Source organism: Saccopteryx bilineata, chromosome 1 (assembly GCF_036850765.1).
Source record: "Saccopteryx bilineata isolate mSacBil1 chromosome 1, mSacBil1_pri_phased_curated, whole genome shotgun sequence".
Classification (NCBI taxonomy): Eukaryota; Metazoa; Chordata; class Mammalia; order Chiroptera; family Emballonuridae; genus Saccopteryx; species Saccopteryx bilineata.
In genome coordinates, this window is record NC_089490.1 from 306,519,919 (window position 1) to 306,538,942 (window position 19,024).

General features: G+C 40.8%; 1 protein-coding gene across 4 annotated transcripts in view; it reads right to left on the minus strand.

Annotated features, from left to right (window-relative positions):
- Positions 1 to 14,193: 14,193 nt before the first annotated feature.
- Positions 14,194 to 19,024, minus strand: part of DDX6 (DEAD-box helicase 6) — a 40,733-nt gene continuing 35,902 nt past the window's right edge. For all 4 annotated transcript variants that reach the window (XM_066246163.1, XM_066246187.1, XM_066246178.1 and 1 more), the window contains exon 14: positions 14,194 to 18,457. The gene's annotated coding sequence lies outside the window, so the exon portion shown is untranslated. The remainder of the gene's footprint in view (positions 18,458 to 19,024) is intronic.

Below are 19,024 nucleotides of genomic sequence, written 5' to 3' on the forward strand. Positions count from 1 at the left end.
CTCTGTCACAAAAAAAACAACAGCAACAACAACAAAAAAACAACTGTAGAATACAATAACTGAAATGAAGACTACTAGAGAGAATCAACAGCATATTAGATGAATCAATGATCTGAATAAATGATCTGAAAGGCAAGGTAGTGGAAAATATCCAAACAGAGCAGCAAAAAGAAAAAAAATTGAGCATAGTTTAGAGACTTCTGGGACAACATCAAGTGTACCATCAGTCACATCATATTCTCCAGAAGGAGAAGAGAGAGAGCAAGGGATTGAAAACCTATCTGAAGAAATAATGACTGAAAACTTCCCTAACTTGATGAAGGAAATGGACATACAGTGCAGAGTGTCCCAAACAAGATAAACCCAACGAACCCCACACCAAGACACATCATAATTAAAATACCAAAGACAAAGAGAAAATCTATTATTTTCTTTCTTTCTTTCTTTTTCTTTTCTTTTCTTTTTTTTTTTTTTTACAGAGACAGAGAGAGAGTCAGAGAGAGGGATAGATAGGGACAGACAGACAGGAATGCAGAAAGATGACAAGCATCAATCATCAGTTTTTTGTTGTGACACCTTAGTTGTTCATTGATTGCTTTCTCATATGTGCCCGGACCGTGGGCCTTCAGCAGACCGAGAAACCCCTTGCTCGAGCCAGCGACCTTGGGTCCAAGCTGGTGAGCTTTGCTCAAACCAGATGAGCCCGCGCTCAAGCTGGCGACCTTGGGGTCTCGAACCTGGATCCTCCGCATCCCAGTCCAACGCTCTATCCACTGTGCCACTGCCTGGTCAGGCCAAAGAGAGAATCTTTTTTTTTTAAATGTTTTTATTTATTCATTTTAGCAAGAAGAGAGAGAGAGAGAAATAGAGAGAGAGAGAGAGAAAGGAGAGGGGAGGAACAGGAAGCATCAACTCCCACATGTGCCTTGACCAGGCAAGCCCAGGGTCTTGAACCAGTGTTCCAGGTTGACACTTTATCCACTGCACCACCACAGGTCAAGCTCAAAGAGAGAATCTTAAAAGCAGGAAGCGGAAAGAAAGAAAAAGACTATCAGTTGTTTTTGCAAGAAAAACTTTACAGGCAAGAAGGGATTAGCAAGAAATATTCAAAGTAACGAAAGAGAAAGATTTATATAACCAAGATTACTCTACTCAGCAAGGCTGTTATTTAGAATCAAATAAGAGATAAAGAGTTTCCCAGACAAGAAAAAGCTAAAGTCGTTCATCACCACTAAATCAGCCTTATAAGATATGTTAAAGGAACTTCTTTAAGAAGAAAATATACATAGGAAAATATAGGAAAGAAAAAATTTCTCATTGACAAAAGCAAGCAGTAAAAGCAGTAGATCAACCAACTATAAAGCTAGTGCAAAGGTTAAAAAATAAAATAGGAAGATCATGGGAATGCAGGTTGGTGCAGCCACTGTGGAAAGCAGTATGAAGTTGCCTCAAAAAAATTAAAATTGGAACTGCCTTATGGCCCAGTAACTCCACCTCTGGGAATTTATCTGAAGATATTAAAAACACTAATTTGAAAGAATATATGCATCCTTATATTCACTGCAACATTATTTACAATAGGTAAAATTTTGAAGTAGCTCAAGTTCCCATCAGTAGATATGTGGATAAAAAAAAGCTGTGATATATTTACACAATGGAATACTATGTGGCCAAAAAAAATAAGGAACTCTTACCTTTGCAACAGCATGGATAAACCTGGAGAGTCTATAATGCTAAGCCAGATAGAGAAAAACAAGTACCATATAATATCACTCACACTGTGGAATCTAATGAACAAAATGAACTAACAAGCAAAATAGAGACAGACTTACATATAGAGACCAGGCTGATAACCGTCAGAGGTTGGCGGAGGTGTTGGGTGAGAGGGATAGAGCTATGGAGGGAAAAGAAGAGAAAAAAACCCTCATGGATATGCATAACAGTGTGGTGATTGCCCAGTGATGGGGATGGAGGAGGGTGTGGGGGGATAAATGGTGATGGACCAAAAAAAAAGCAATAAATAAATAAATTAATTAAAATTTAAAAGAAAGTAAAAAGATCATGTGTAATTACAACAATAAATTAAGGGATACAATCACACACACACACAAAAGAAGTAAACAATAATGAGAAAAACATAAATGTGGAGCAGGTGAGTAAACACTGTAGTGATTTTAGAATGTATTTGAACTTAAACAATCATCAACTTAAAATAGACTACTATAATCATGTTTTGATATATATGAAGCACATGGTAACCATAAATCAAAAATTTATGAGATGTACAAGAAGTGAAGAAAAAGAAATCCAAACACAACCTTAAAAATGTCACCAATATGCAGAAGAGAGCAAGAGATTTATTTATTTTATTTTTTATAATTTTATTTTTTTAATGGGGCGACATCAATAAATCAGGATACATATATTCAAAGATAACAAGTCCAGGTTATCTTGTCTTTCAATTATGTTGCATACCAATCACCCAAAGTCAGATTGTCCTCTGTCATCTTCTATCTAGTTTTCTTTGTGCCCCTCCCCCTCCCCCTTTCCCTCTCCCTTTCCCCCCTCCCCCCGCGTAACCACCACACTCTTATCAATGTCTCTTAGTTTCACTTTTATGTCCCACCTACGTATGGAATAATGCAGTTCCTGTTTTTTTCTGATTTACTTATTTCACTTCGTATCATGTTATCAAGATCCCACCATTTTGCTGTAAATGATCCGATGTCATCATTTCTTATGGCTGAGTAGTATTCCATAGTGTATATGTGCCACATCTTCTTTATCCAGTCATCTATTGACGGGCTTTTTGGTTGTTTCCATGTCCTGGCCACTGTGAACAATGCTGCAATGAACATGGGGCTGCATGTGTCTTTACGTATCAATGTTTCTGAGTTTTTGGGGTATATACTCAGTAGAGGGATTGCTGGGTCATAAGGTAGTTCTATTTGCAGTTTTTTGAGGAACCACCATACTTTCTTCCATAATGGTTGTACTACTTTACATTTCCACCAACAGTGTATGAGGGTTCCTTTTTCTCCACAGCCTCTCCAACATTTGCTATTACCTGTCTTGTTAATAATAGCTAATCTAACAGGTGTGAGGTGGTATCTCATTGCAGTTTTGATTTGCATTTCTCTAATAACTAAAGAAGATGAGCATCTTTTCATATATCTGTTGGCCATTGTATTTCTTCCTGGGAGAAGTGTCTGTTCATGTCCTCTTCCCATTTTTTTATTGGATTGTTTGTTTGTTTGTTGTTGAGTTTTATGAGTTCTTTGTATATTTTGAATATTAGGCCCTTATCTGAGCTGTTGTTTGAAAATATCATTTCCCATTTAGTTGGCTTTCTGTTTATTTTGTTATCAGTTTCTCTTGCTGAGCAAAAACTTCTTAGTCTGATGTAGTCCCATTCATTAATTTTTGCCTTCACTTCTCTTGCCATTTGAGTCAGAGAGCAAGAGATTTAAAAAGGAACAAAGGACTAAAAAAAAAAAAATCAGAGCTTTTGGTCAAGATGGCAGTTCAAGTAAATGTGATACTCTCACACCCTCCCGCAACCCCATCAAAATCACAACTAAACTTCAGAACAATTGTCATTGAGAACTACCTGAAATTTAGCTGAACAGAAGCCCTATAACTAAGGATATAGAGAAGAAAGAACCCACTGCAAGACTGGAAGAAGGGGCAGAGGCACAGAATGGGCTAGTCCCATGCCCACGTGTGGTGGTTAAATATCAAGAAGAAGGATATTTCAGCTGCAGAGTTTCCCCTGGAGGAACAAGGAGTTCTAGCCCCCCTATCCCTGCCCCCCAGCCCAGGGTTCCAGTGCCAGGAAGAGAAGTCCCCATACCTTCTGGCTGTAAAAACCAGTGGGATTGTGGCTTGGTGAGATGGAGGGCTCCTGGAATCCCAGACATTCCTCTCTAAGGGCCCACACACAGACATATTTGGAATTGCTAGCTGTGAGTTCCAGTACTGGATCAGCAGCTCAAAAGACACATCAGGGACATAAGAGGAGGAACTGAATTGTCAGGCTTTGAGGTAAGGACTGAATGTCCAGCTTACTCCCAGATAGAAGAGTTGGCACAATTATTCCATTGCTGAGCCCCCCACTACCACCACCCAAACCAGCAGACAAGCACCATATCTGAGTCTGCATCAACCTGGCTAACACTATTCCTTCCACCCTGGTGATTCCTGAGATCCTGCCCACCCAAATTTCAGATCTACCCAAGCCATTTCCAGTTGCTTTTCCATACAAATAGCCAATCTTGACTTATGCTATAGATTTTTCTAAAATCTCTCAAATAAGCAACACCTGGCCTTGGTGTGTCCCATACCTCTGGTTAAGTGGCTCCCAGCCTGGAACTAGTGTTAGCTGGCCTTGTTTCACAGCTTTGCCTCTCTTGGGCACTTCCAAGACTAACACAAGTAGTTGCCCTCTGAAGATCACTTTGTAGCTCATGCCAAATTGTCCCAGGTAGGGAACAGGTGGCAGCTTATCTTGGCCTGAACCTCCCAGGAGATCCCAGAGCCAGTGTACCCAGTGGCCAGCTTCAGACCACACCATAGCACCACCCAACCACCTCCACCAGCAACACACTCAAGGGGTGGACTCATTAGGCACCAGAGCTTGGTGGGGTAATCCCCTGAATAGTGGCTCCTCTGTTGAGGTGTCAACCAGTCCTTAAAACCAATCAACCTGGGGGTAAACCCCTCTCATTGATGTACCAATAGCAATCAAAGAACAACTCAACAGGAGGATGTGCACAGCCCAAATTCGATGACTTGGGAGGCTGTGGCACTGGACCATACAGGACACCTACTACATTAAGAAACTCTACTGGCCCTGGCCAGCTGGCTCAGCAGTAGAGTGTCGGCCCAGCATGTGGAAGTTCTGGGTTTGATTCCTGGTCAGGGCACACAGGAGAAGCGCACATCTGCTTTTCCACCCTTCCCCCTCCCTTTCTTCTTTATCTCTCTCTTCCCCTCCCACAGACAAGTCTCCATTGGAGCAGAATTGGCCTGGGCACTGAAGACGGCTCCATGGCCTCTGCTTCAGGTGCTAGAATGGCTCCCCACAGCAGAGCAACGCCCCAGCTGGGCAGAGCATCGCCCCCTGGTGGGTGTGCCAGGTGGATCCTGGTCTGGCACATGCAGGAGTCTGTCTGTCTCCTCACTTCTAACTATGGACAAATATAGGAAAAAAAAAAAAAGAAGAAACTCTACCAACACTGGGAGGCATAGCAGCACTACCTAATTCATAGAAACAAACAGGGAGGCAGCCAAAATGAGGAGACAAAGAAACATGTCCATATGAAAAACAACAACAAAAATATCAGAACAAAACTCAGAAAAAAGAACTAAACAAAAATGAAGACAATCAATTTACCAAAGGCAGAGTTCAAAACACTGGTTATAGGGATGCTCAATTATCTCAGTGAACAACTCAACAAAGAATAGGAAACATAAAAATGGAGACAGAAAACACAAAAAAGAACCAGTCACAAATGAAGAACACATTGAAATGAAGACTACATTAGAGGGAATCAACAGTAGGTTAGAGAAAGCAAAAGATCAAATCAGGTATTTGAAAGAGAAGGAAGCAGAGAACATTCAGAACAGCAAAAAGAAAAAAAGAATCCACAAAAATGAGGCTAGTTTAAGGAGTCTCTGAAACAACTTCAAGCATATCAACATTTGCATCATGGGGTGCCAAAAGAAGAGATAGCAAGGAATTGAAAATCTATTTAAAAAAATAATGATAAAGAGGAACAAATAGCCCTGGCCGGTTGGCTCAGCGGTAGAGCGTCGGCCTAGCGTGCGGAGAACCCGGGTTCGATTTCCGGCCAGGGCACATAGGAGAAGCGCCCATTTGCTTCTCCAACCCTCCACCGTGCCTTCCTCTCTGTCTCTCTCTTCCCCTCCCGCAGCCAAGGCTCCATTGGAGCAAAGATGGCCCGGGCGCTGGGGATGGCTCTGTGGCCTCTGCCCCAGGCGCTAGAGTGGCTCTGGTCGCAACATGGCGACAGCCAGGAGGGTCGCAACATGGCGACGCCCAGGATGGGCAGAGCATGGCCCCCTGGTGGGCAGAGCGTCACCCCCTGGTGGGCGTGCCGGGTGGATCCCGGTCGGGCGCATGCGGGAGTCTAACTGTCTCTCCCTGTTTCCAGCTTCAGAAAAATGCAAAAAAAAAAAAAAAAAGGAAAAAAAAAAAAGAGGAACAAATATAGATTGATGGAAAATGATTTGATTTTGGGTGACGAGAACACAACACAATCAACAGTTTAAATGCTATAGAGATGTTGACCTAAAACCTGTGTACTCCCTGACTTGTGGTGGCATAGTAAATAAAGTGACAACCTGGAAAGCTGAGGTTGCAGGTTTGAAACCCTGGGCTAGCCTGGTCAAGACACATATGAAAAGCAACTGCTATGAGTTGATGCTTTCCTGCTCTTCCTCCCTCTTTCTCTCTCTCTATCCTCTCTAAAAAAAAAGAGAGAAAAAAAACCTATGTACTCTTATTGATCAATGTTACCCCATTACATTTAACTTTCTAAATAAAAATTTTAAAAATTAAAAAATAGACCTATAATGGCGCAGTGGATAGAGTGTCAACCTGGAATGCTGAGGCTACCAGTTCAAAACCTTGTGCTTGCCTGGTCAAGGCACATATGAGAAGCAATCAATGAACAGCTAAAGTAAAGCAACTATGAGTTTATACATCTTGTCCTCCATCTCCTCCACTCTCTGTAAAACCAATAAGTCTTAAAAAAAATGTCCTGGCTGGCTTGCTCAGTGGATAGAGAATTGGCCCAGTGTATGGATGTCCCAGGTTTGATCTCCAGTCAGAGCACACAGAAGTGACCATCTGCTTCTCTTCCTTTCGCTCTCCTACTTCTCTCTCTCTTCCCCTTGCAGCCAGTGGCTCAATTGGTTCGAGTGTCAGCCCTGTGCACTGAGGATAGCTTGGTTGGTCCAAGAGTTGGCCTCAGGCACTGAGGATAGCTCAGTTGATTCAAGCATCAGCCCCAGATAGGGTTTGTCAGGTGGATCCCAGTCAGGGTGCAGGCAGGAGTCTGTCTATCTCTCCTCTTCTCACTTGAAAAAATTAAAAAATAATGATAGAAAACTTCCCTGACTTGTTGAAGAAAATACATACAACAAGTCCAAGAACACGGTGTCCTAAACAAAATAAACCCAAATATGCCTACACCAAGACATATCATAATTAAAAGCCAAAGGTTAAAGACAAAGAGGGAATCTTAAAAGCAGCAAGAAAAAAAATGTTACCTACAAAGGAGCTCCCATAAGATTGTCAGTTGATTTCTCAACATTGCAGGCAAGAATGGATTGGCATGAAATATTCAAAGTGATAAAAAGTAAGGATCTACAAGCAAGATTACTCTACCCAGCAAAGCTATCATTTAGAATCAAAGGCAGGCAGATCAAGAGCTTCCCAGACAAGAAAAAGCTAAAGGAATTCATCACCACCAAACTAGTATTATAAAAAAATGTGAAAAGGTCTTAAGAAGAAGAAAGAAGCCTGACCGGTGGTGGCACAGTGAATAAAGTGTCGACCTGGGAACACTAAGGTCGCCGGTTCAAAACCCTAGGCTTGCCTGGGCAAGGCACATATGAGAGTTGATGCTTTCTGCTCCTCTCCCTTCTCTCTCTCTCTCTCTCAAAAAAAAAAAATTGAATAAATTTAAAAATAAAATATTTTAAAAAAAAGAAAAATATTTTAAAATCTAGTTGCTTTGGTTAGCAGTGCAGTGAATAGAGCACCAGCCTAGAGCACTGAGGTTGCAATTCAATTCTGAGGTCACTGACTTAATCTTGAGGTCACTGCTCAATCCCAAGGGCAATGTCCTGATCCAAGGGGTGGCAGTTTAACCCCTGAGGTTATCAGTTTGAGCCCCAGTCAGGGTACATATGAGAAGCAATCAATGGCACAACTAATGAAAAATAAATTGATACTTCTCCATTTCTTTCCCTCTCCCCTTTCTTCCCTCCTTCCTCTCTCTCAAAAAATATAAATAATAAAATGTCAATAAGTACATATCTCTCAATGATTGCTTTAAATGCAAATGGGTTAAATACTCCAATCAAAAGACATATGGTGGCTGAGTAGATAACAAAACAAGACCCTTACACATGTTATCTACAAGAGACTCACTTCAGATAAAAAACACAGAGAATGAATGTAAAGGATGGAAAAAGAAATTTCATAAAAATGGAATCAATCAAGCAAACAAAACGGCTGGGGTAGCAATACTTTTCTAGGCATAATAATCTTTAAGACAAAGGTTATAATAAGAGACAAAGAAGGGCCCAGGAATTTCACTTCTGGGTATTTATCTGAAGAAATCCCCAAATACTAAACTGAAAAGACATATATGCACCCATATTGTAATTGCAGAATTATTTACAACAGCCAAGATATGGAAGCAACCTAAGTATCCATAAAGAAGTGAATGGAAAGACTCGATGAAGGTGATCCTGCAGGAGGCTAATCTAATACATACAGTCCAGTGAGGAGATTCCAAGATGGCAACAGAGGTTAGCCTCCTGCAGGATCACCTCCCAGGACAAACTGAAGTTATAACTAAATTTAAGAACAATCATCCTGAAAAACCAATTTAGGACTAGCTGAAGAAGAGTCTATAACTAAAGTAACAGAAGAAGCCAAATTGAGACCTGGTAGGAAGGGCAGAGACATGAAAAGGGCTGCCAGGCTCCTAGGAGCAAGCGGAGCTGAGGGTCCAAACAGATGCTCAGTGTGGAGGAGTTTTCCCTCAGAAATTTTTCCTGAGAGATGTGGATCCTAAGCCCCAGGCTGGGCACCCCAGCCTAGAGCACCAGAGACTAGAAGAGATGCGCCCAATATAGGAGCACCTAAATATATAAAGCAGATTTGGATGAACAAAAATGGAGAGATTGACAGCAATATAATAATAGTAGCAGATTTTAATACCTTAGTGATGTCAATGGATAGACATTCCAGACAGAAAATCAACAAAGAAACAGTGGCATTAAATGTCATACTAGGTCAACTGGATTTAATTGATATCTCCAAAATATTTCACCCCCAAAAAGCAGAATATACAGTTTGTTTCAAGTGCTCATGGTATATTTTCTAGGATAGACCACATATTAGAACACAAAACAAATCTCAATAAAGTAAAGAAGACTGAAATCATATCGTCTTCTCTGACCACAATGGCATGAGACTAGAAATCAATTATAATAGGAAAACTGAAAAACACTCAAACACTTGGAAGCTAAATAGCATTTGCTTAAATAATTAATGGGTTAACAATGAGACTAAGAAAGAAATCAAAACTTTCCTTGAAACAAACAAAAATGAACATACAATGACCAAAAATTTATGGAACACAACTAAAGCAGTCCTGAGAGGAAAGTTCATAGCATGACAGACACATCTTAAGAAGAAAAGTTTCAAACAAACAACCTAACCTGCGCCTGAAAGAACTGGAAAAGGAACCACACACAAAGCCCAGAGGAAGCAGAAGGAAGGAAATAATAAAGATCAGAGCAGAAGTAAATGACATAGAGGCTAAAGAAAGTAATAATTTACAAAAGATCAATGAAACCAAGAGCCGTTTTTTTTGAAAAGGTAAATAAAATTGATAAATCTTTAATCAGACTCATCAAGAAAAAAAGAGAGAGGACCCAAATAAATAAAATTAAGAATGAAAGAAGTAACAACTGATATCACAGAAATACAAGAGATTGTAAGAAAATATAATGAAAAACTATATTCCAACAAATTGGACAACCTGGGAAAAATGGATAAATTCCTAGAAACATACAACTTTCCAAAACTAAATTTGGAAAAATCAGAAGACCAATTACAACAAATGAAATTGAAACAATTATAAAAAACTCCCAGCAAACAAAAGTCCTGGACCAGATGGCTTCTTAGACAAATGTTAACAAACATTCAAAGAACTAACACCTATCCTTCTCAAGCTATTCAAAAAAATTCAAGAGGGGAGACTTCCAAGCTCCTTTTACAACGCCAGCATTATCCTAATTCCAAAACCAAGTAAAGACACTACATAGAAAGAAAACTATAGGGCCATGTCCCTGATGAACATAGATGCTAAAATTCACAACAAAATAATTAGCAAACTGGATCCAGCAATACATTAAAAACATCATACATCATGATCAAGTGGGATTTATTCCAGGAAAGCAAGGCTGGTACAATATTCACGAATCAATTAACATTATTTGTCACATAAATAAAATGAAGGATAAAAATCACATGACCATATCACTAGATGCAGAAAATCATTTGATAAAATCCAGCACCTATTTATGATCAACACATCAAAAAGAAACAATTCCTAGAAGAAAACATACGCAGTAAACTCTTGGACATCGCTCTTAGCATTATCTTTTTGGATATAACTCTTTGAGCAAGGAAAAACAACAAAGAACATAAACAGGAGTACATCAAACTAAAATGTTATTGCACCGCAAAGGAAACCATTAACAAAACGAAAAGACAGGCCCTGGCCTGTTGGCTCAGTGGTAGAGCGTCAGCCTGGCGTTCGGAAGTTCTGGGTTCGATTCACGGCCAGGGCACACAGGAGAGGTGCCCATCTGCTTCTCCACCCCTCCCCCTCTCCTTTCCTCTCTGTTTCTCTCTTCCCCTCCTGCAGCGAGGCTCCATTGGAGCAAAAGATGGCCCAGGAGCTGGGGATGGCTCCTTGGCCTCTGCCCCAGGCGCTAGAGTGGCTCTGGTCGCGACAGAGCGATGCCCTGGATGGGCAGAGCATCGCCCCCTGGTGGGCGTGCCGGGTGGATCCCGGTCGGGCGCATGCGGGAGTCTGTCTGACTACCTCCCCGTTTCCAGCTTCAGAAAAAACAAACAAACAAAAAACCCCGAAAAGACAACCTACTGAATGGAAGATCATCGCTTAATGATATGTCTGATAAGGGATTAATATCCAAAATATATATGGAACTCATACAACTTAACACTAAAAACATCCCAATCTGATTTCAAAATGGGCTAAGGTCCTGAAAAGACACTTCTCTAAAAAGCACATACAGATGACCAATAGATATATGAAAAGATGCTCAACATCACTGTCAGAGAAATGCAAATTAAAACTACAATGAGATATCACCTCATACCTGTCAGAATGACTATCATCAATAAATCAACAAATACCATGTGCTGGCAAAAATGTGGAGAAAAGGGAACCTTCACACACTGTTGATAGGTTTGTAAATTAGTGCAGACACTATGGGAAATAGTATGGAGATTCCTCAAAAAATTAAAAATAGAGCTGCCATACAGTCCAGCAATTCCACTTCTGGGTGGGTTTTTTTTTTTAATTAATTGAGAGGAGGGGAGGCAGAGAGACAGACTCCCACATGCACCCAGGCCAGGTGCAGCGCCCTATGAGGTTATGCTCAGCCCATCTGCACCCCCCTTGGTTGCTGGGCAACTAAGCTATTTTTAGCAGCTGAGGCTGAGGCCAGGAGCTATCCTTAGGGCCCAAGGCCAAGTCCCTTGAAACAATCAAGCCATGGCTGTGAGAAGGAAAGGGAGAGAGAGAGAGAAGAAGAAGAGGAGGGGGAGGGGTGGAGGACATGGTCGCTTCTCCTGTGTGCCCTGACCGGAATTGAACCTGGGACATCCACACACTGGGCTGTCACTCTTACCACTGAGCAACTGGCCAGGGCCACTTCTGGGTATTTATCTGAAGAAATCTAAAACATTAATTGAAAAAGATATATGCACTCCTATATCCATTGCATCATTACTGGAAATAATCAAGACACAGAAGCAACCTAGGTCCATGGATAAAGGGAATATTATTCAGTGATAAGAATGAAATCTTGCCTGACCAGGTGGTGGCACAGTGGATAGAGCGTCGGACTGGGATGTGGAAGGACCCAGGTTCGAGACCCTGAGGTCGCCAGCTTGAGCGCGGGCTCATCTGGCTTGAGCAAAGAGCTCACCAGCTTAGACCCAAGGTCGCTGGCTCCAGCAGGGGGTTACTCGGTCTGCTGAAGGCCCACGGTCAAGGCACATGTGAGAAAGCAATCAATGAACAACTAAGAAGTCACAACGCGCAACAAGAAACTGATGATTGATGCTTCTCATCTCTCTCCGTTCCTGTTTGTCCCTATCTCTGCCTCTGTAAAAAAAAAAAAAAAAAAAAAAAAGTGTATTTCCTTTTTCCCAAATTTACTAGTCAACCCAGTAAATAGTCACAAGTCCTTTTGAGGAAGGATAGAAGGTGACCCAGCTTCCCTATTTGAACAGCTGTCAGTGAACTGGCTCAAGCCTGACAACTTCAGTAATGTTCAACACACTGGCTCAAGTCAGAATTCTGTTCATCAGATTTGGGCTTTTCTGTGCATACAAATCAAATCAAACATTAGAAGGCTGTCATCTATTCAGTTCTAGGGACACTGTAGTCAATTAGCTAAAAACAAAGGTATCTACAGATAAGGGTTCCTCTTCAAATCTGCCAGAGGCCTTCTCCTTACATGTTAATTGGATATCAAAAAAAATTTTTATTTTATATTTTTGTGACAGAGACAGAGACAGATAGGGACAGACAAGAAGGGAGAGAAAAGAAAAGCATCAATTCTTGTTGCAGCACTTTAGCTATTCATTGATTGCTTTCTCATAGGTGCCTTGATGGGGGTTGGGGGTGCTATGGCAGAGTGAGTGACCCCTTGTTCAAGCCAGTGACCTATGGGCTCAAGCGAGTGACCATGGGGTCATGTCTATGATCCCACACTCAACCCGGTGACCTCGCAGTTTCAAACCTGGGTCCTCTGCGTCCCAGTCCAATGCTCTATTCATTGTACCACCGCCTAGTCAGGCCCAAAATTTTAATTTTTTTTCTTACCTATACATTTGAAGGCCTATTCTTGCTGTCACAGCCCCTTGCTTTCCCCATGCCTTGCTTTCCTTTACTTGCAATTCATCCCATGGCACCACCAGCAGAAATTTAAATTACGACACTATGCCATGGGTTACACATGTCCCATCCCCTGCCTACCCTTCACAAACCCCTATAGCTATCGTTGATTTCATCTACTCTCTGGGCCCCAACAAGAGGGCACTTTTAATAGGAGGAAATTTGAAGGCTGTTTATATATACTGCTCACAAAAATTAGGGGTATTTTAAAAATGAAGTGATAAAATAACCCCTAATTTTCGTAAGCAGTGTACATTTGCCCTATGTACAAAGGTACAGATGTAGGGAAACTTAAATGAGCTGAGGGGAATTGGATCTTGAGGCAGAATACCCAGCACACTTTCTGTAATTAAGAGGAATAAGCTTGCACATACAGGGTGGGGCAAAAGTTTACAGTTGCGAGTACATGAAAACTTATTCTTGCATATTTTACATATGAACTGTAAACCTGCTTTTGCCCCACCCTGTAGTTATACCTGTTTCTTTTTAGAAGTTGAGGCATTGCATTTAGCTGTGTCTGAATCATTCGTCTTTTCTTTCCTCAGTGTTTTGTAGTTCTTGGCATACAAAAGCCATTCATATTGCTACATTAAGTCCCAAGTAAGTTTTGTGGGCATGTTTTTTCTGAAACATCTAAAAAATTCTCTGGGCCTGACCAGGTGGTGGCACAGTGGATAGAGCGTCGGACTGGGATGCGGAAGGACCCAGGTTTGAGACCCCGAGGTCGCCAGCTTGAGCATGGGCTCATCTGGCTTGAGCAAAAAGCTCACCAGTTTGGACCCAAGGTCACTGGCTCCAGCAAGGGGTTACTCGGTCTGCTGAAGGCCCGTGGTCAAGGCACATATGAGAAAGCAATCAATGAACTAAGAAGTCACAACGTGCAATGAATAACTAATGATTGATGCTTCTCATCTCTCCGTTCCTGTCTATCTCTACCTCTGTAAAAAAAAAAAAAAATTCTCTGGGAAACCATGACTATTAGTAATACCCCTGGACACCTTGTGGACCAACACCTCTTTCCAAATAATTTTTATTTAGGATATGAAAACTAAGTGAAACGTAGATATCTTGGGCAATGTCTAGATGGGCTGGATGAAGATGCTCGCAGATTTTTATCAACTGGGCTCACAGTAGAGTAGCCTTACTGCTTCAACTTAGTATGAGTTAGTTTAGATAGCACAGCCTGCTGCTTAAGAACACACCACACACATTTGGAGTTCCAGTGGGTTTTTATTGAGATAAATTAACAAAAATCAAGATTTTATCAATCATCTTCTCTGAACTTTATAAACTCAGCAGAGACTCTGGTCCATGAACGCACATACAACATAACACATCCCAACAAAAACAAAGTCCCACTGGAACATTTGCCAATTCAAAGAAAGCCAATTTTCCCTTTCCCCAAATATTTTCAAAATTTTGAGTCCCTACTGTTCACTTCTCAGTGGAACTGGTCCCTTGTGACTAGGGACAATTAAATTCTACCCCATTTTTACTGAAAATTTTTTTTCAGGTTTTAGTTTTGTTTCAAAAAAGGGAACAGTGACATTGTTTTCTCCAGGTACCCCTCCCCCACAACCGCTGGTTAAAATACAGTAGTCTGTATTTTAATAACCCAACCCTATCCTCTCCCCTGCCCAGTACTGTCTACCAGAGAATTTAAATACACTTCCTGTTGGAACCTGTCAGCTGTGAAGGGGCAGAGTCCAGGTGCCAGGCTAGCTCCCTCTGACCTCATTAACTATAACCTTTAGACTCTTAACTCTACCCCAAAGATGAGTTTTTAGATCTGGAGAGTGAATTTTCTTTGGGAATTAAAAAAAAATGAACCCAAAACTATCTTTAAGGGTATATAGCATAACTACAAGCTCACAAAGGTCCACTTAAATTCACCAAATAGTTAACCATCTTCAGCTCCCATGAGGCCAGTAATTTTGACAAAGATATCTTGCCAGAAAATGATTAAACTATAACAATTTTTAAGATACATACAACGCTGGAAAAATAAGCAAATTAAAACAACAGGGCTTAATTCCCAAGAATTTCATCTTTTTGTTACTCGCCTATAAGGTCAGGAGTGTGGCTAAAGGTTGTTTCTTATGAGGCTGAGTTTTCAGTGTTTCTAAATCCTTAGTGCAGACACCCTCCCCTTTGGGGCACAGTTACCTCCCTCCCACCCCTATTAAAAAAAAAAAATTAAACCAAGTGATCAGAATGAGATGTTTTGATTCCAACAATTTACACTCAAGGCTTTGTGTTTGATACTATCATGCTTTGTCTAACCCAAGCATGATAGTATCAAACACAAAGCACATGGCAAAGGAAAGATGCTCCCATCTCATTCTGAAAACAGATATTGATAACCAGTTGCCCTCCCCCAGCCTTTGGGACCAACCCTTATTATGATGCAGGGCCAGTTTGAAAAATAATTTAGATATATTTGGGTTTTCCTCTCCCTTACTTCTTCCCATAAAATATCATTTTGGAATTTATTCCATTTCTAAGAGAAAGGCAAGAAAAGTTTTTCTTAACAGCATGTATAGGAAGAGAGACAAAATTGGTCCAGAGGCAGCAAGGTGTGTAACAGTCTATAACCCATTACACAGCGATACAACCACAGGCTAAACCATAGGCTGGACGTTAAATAGTAACACTAGGGAACAGTTTTCATCCAGATGAACTGGAAAAATACTACCATTATTGAAAATAAACACCCAATAAGGAAGAACATGGAAATAGTTTCCAAGAGTAACCAATGCTCCTTCTTGTGAGGGGGATTTAAAAAGAGAGACTAGGCTTTAACCTAGTCCTTAGAGCATCTTTCCACTTTATTCCTTTTCAAGAGTCAGGCACCAAAACTAGACAGCTGTATGTAAGACTGTGTGCCCAATATTGGTGTCCCAGACAGTTTAAGTGCCACTCCTCATCAGAGGCTGTACCTCAGCGATACTTTCATTTAAAGTCTGTGCTTTAAGAGGGGCCAACAGGCATGTGGCACCACGCAGACACAGTCTGAGAATGGCAAAGAGGACTGTGCTGTTTATAGTCACCCACGCTCTCTAGAGAGATACAAAATTGCATTTATGAGCTATACTTGCTTTTCTTCTATAATGATCCTTTATCTTGCTAGAGGCGGGGAGAATAAGAATGCTGCATCAGTACAAGGGCAGGGGGTTTTATCGGGGGTCAAAAGTTAATCCTTTTCAATTCCTTCCCACCCCTCCCTGGAAAAAAGTTACTTCCTTAATTAGAGCTTGTATCTAGCAGCCAACATTGGCTGGATATTAGACCCTATGTGGCTTGGATACCAAATAAATGAGCTTATTCTTTTTTGGGTTTGTACTGTGCAGCTCTTGGTACAGGTTTTAAGGAGTCAGGGCAATGTCTGATCAGGAGGCATCTGTAGGATTCTGATTTTCAAGGAATTCTGGGTGAGTCACAAATAGTTTTTGTTTAAAAAAAAAGTCAAAAAAGCAACTCTGAGTAATTGATTTCTTTATCCAGATGAGTTTAGCATGGAAGCATATGCAGGACTTGTAAAGTGGAATATGAAAATCTAATTTTTAAATATTTTTATATTTTTTAAACCCTAGATGCCTCCTGATTGACATAGTACACTGGGTTAAAAGGGAATTAAAAACATTAAAAAAAAAAGTTCACTGGTTTTGGATTCATCTCACTCCTTTTGCCTGGAGATCAGGCCGAACACCAAGCATGTTGGGAGGGGCACAATTTAATGCAACACTATTTACTGCAAAGCATTTGCCAGCAATTTACAATGCAAAATGACAGGTAATTCTTGTCACAAAGCTAGAGTATGGCAAGCAGCTTTCTGAAGCATAAAAGTTAACAGTTCTCAGGGGTTGCCTGTTCCTGCAAATTTACGTATCAAGGTGTGCAAAGGGCAACACAGTACAGGAGGCCACCCACAGAAGTTAAGCCCCAGAACTGCTAACCTTACCAAAGATGATACTATTATTGTGAAATGCAAATCCCCACTTTATACAGACTGTGCAGACACTGCCACTCAACTGAGTTCCCACACTGCAATGCACATTAATCTTTGTCCCCTTCTGCCAAGCTTGAAAGTTTCTCAAACTTGTAAAAAGGGAGAAGAAGCAAAGTCAGAGAGAGCTTCTCAAAAATAACAGCATGAGTTACAGGTTCTGAAGCTTCCTTGCTCCTTCTGGCAGGCCTCCTCTAAAGGTACCAGATGAGATAGTGTGGCAACAAACAGTGAACACTTCTGGGGCCCTTTGCTAACTTAGGATCCCCACATTAAGAGGCCAAAGTACTTTTTGGAATTTAGTGTTGCGGAAAACTGAGCCCCTCTCATCGTTAGCTGCTCCCATAATCACTCTAATCCCCTTAAATCCCAGCAACCTCCATCCAAAAAAAAATACATATATATATATATATGTGTGTGTGTGTGTATGTGTATATATACACACATACACACACACACATATATATATGAACCCAGGAAAAAAACATATTTACAAAGTTTATACAAGTATACACACCCAATTTCTATGGGACACGCTTTGCCACAGAGGAAAGAGGGTCAAGGCTGACATGTCTACACATCAAGTGCCATAATTGCTAATGGAGGTGTATGTAAACCAGTCTTTAGTGTTCTGCTATAGAGCACAAAGGCTTATCATATGGCTCCTGCAATGATATAGACTGCTCTTTCCTTTGGGAGCGACGTTGTTTCATCTACTCAGCCCAGAAGAAATTTTTACTTGGGATTGTTTTTTTTTAAATACATGTATTTACAGTGCGGATGAACTGCAGTTGCATATCAACTCCTCCACTTAAAGAAAAAGAAAATGGTGTTTAACGTGACTATTACGTTTCCTCTTCCAGCCCTGGGCTTGAGTAGAAAGGGGAGAGACTTCAACTTGAAACCAAAATGAAAGAAAAAATTTTAAAAAGAAAAAAAGGAAAGAAAGAATTACAACTGTTGATTCCTTGGGCTGTGTCTAAAAGATGATATTCTGAATGGTCTCATAGCATAAGGCACTTCGCACAAATAAGTAATAAGCTCTTCAGGCTTAAAAAACGGATGAGTAATCAGGGAGAAGTTGAAATGCACTCAAGAGTCAGCTGTTGGGAGAATTCTGAAATTGTAGACAAGCTGTGTGTTCATCAGGATTGTTCTCTTTTTTAGGGTTTCTCCCCTTCTCTTCCTTCTCCTCCTTCCTTGTCCCCCTTCTCCAGAAAACATTTTTAAAAAACCAGCAGTTAGTGCAACTAATGTTCAGTCAGCACACAGTGCAAACAAGTGGAACAAAAAAGGCAAATTCCTTTTCAGCTTTTTTCTCTTTACCAGATAAAAAAAAGAAAAAAAAATGTCTGAGCTCTTTAAGTCTTCATAGTTCCAAAATAAAAGATGAAAAACCCACAAAGAGAAGAGCATCCCCCCAAAATGATGTGTCACAGATCCGAACAAGCCTTCTTTAGTTTGTTGCCTAGAGAAAGAAGAAATCTAAAATGAGTACTTGTGAAAGTAATATGAACTAGGGTATACAGGTTTCTATAATCCCCATCCCAAGTGCTCTCTTCTAACGAGATCTTCTAGTGATCACTTCTAATGAGGTTTTTGCCTACTGTAGAATCCACACGGGATTAAGGCATTTCTGCTAGGTACTCTAGAGAAAGAATGAGAGCCTGAAAATTCTGGTAAGAGCTACTAGTCACTCAAAATACTTAAATCAACTTAAAATAACAAACCTTATAGAAACTTGACAAATACTCTGCAAACATACTAGCAAACACTGGTTCTAGTTTTATGTTTGAGGATTTTGTTTGACATTTCTTAAAAAGGAAAAAGAGTGTGGATGCCTCAGGTTCAATTCCTGGTCAGGGCACACAGGAGAAGCAACTATTTGCTTTCCCCCCAACCCCCACACAGCCATGGCTCAATAGGCTCCAGTGAGTTGGCTCTGTAGCTTCTGCCTCAGGCACTAAAAATAGCTCATTGCTAAGCAATGGAGCAACACCCTGATGGGAAGAGCATCGCCCCACAGGGGGCTTGC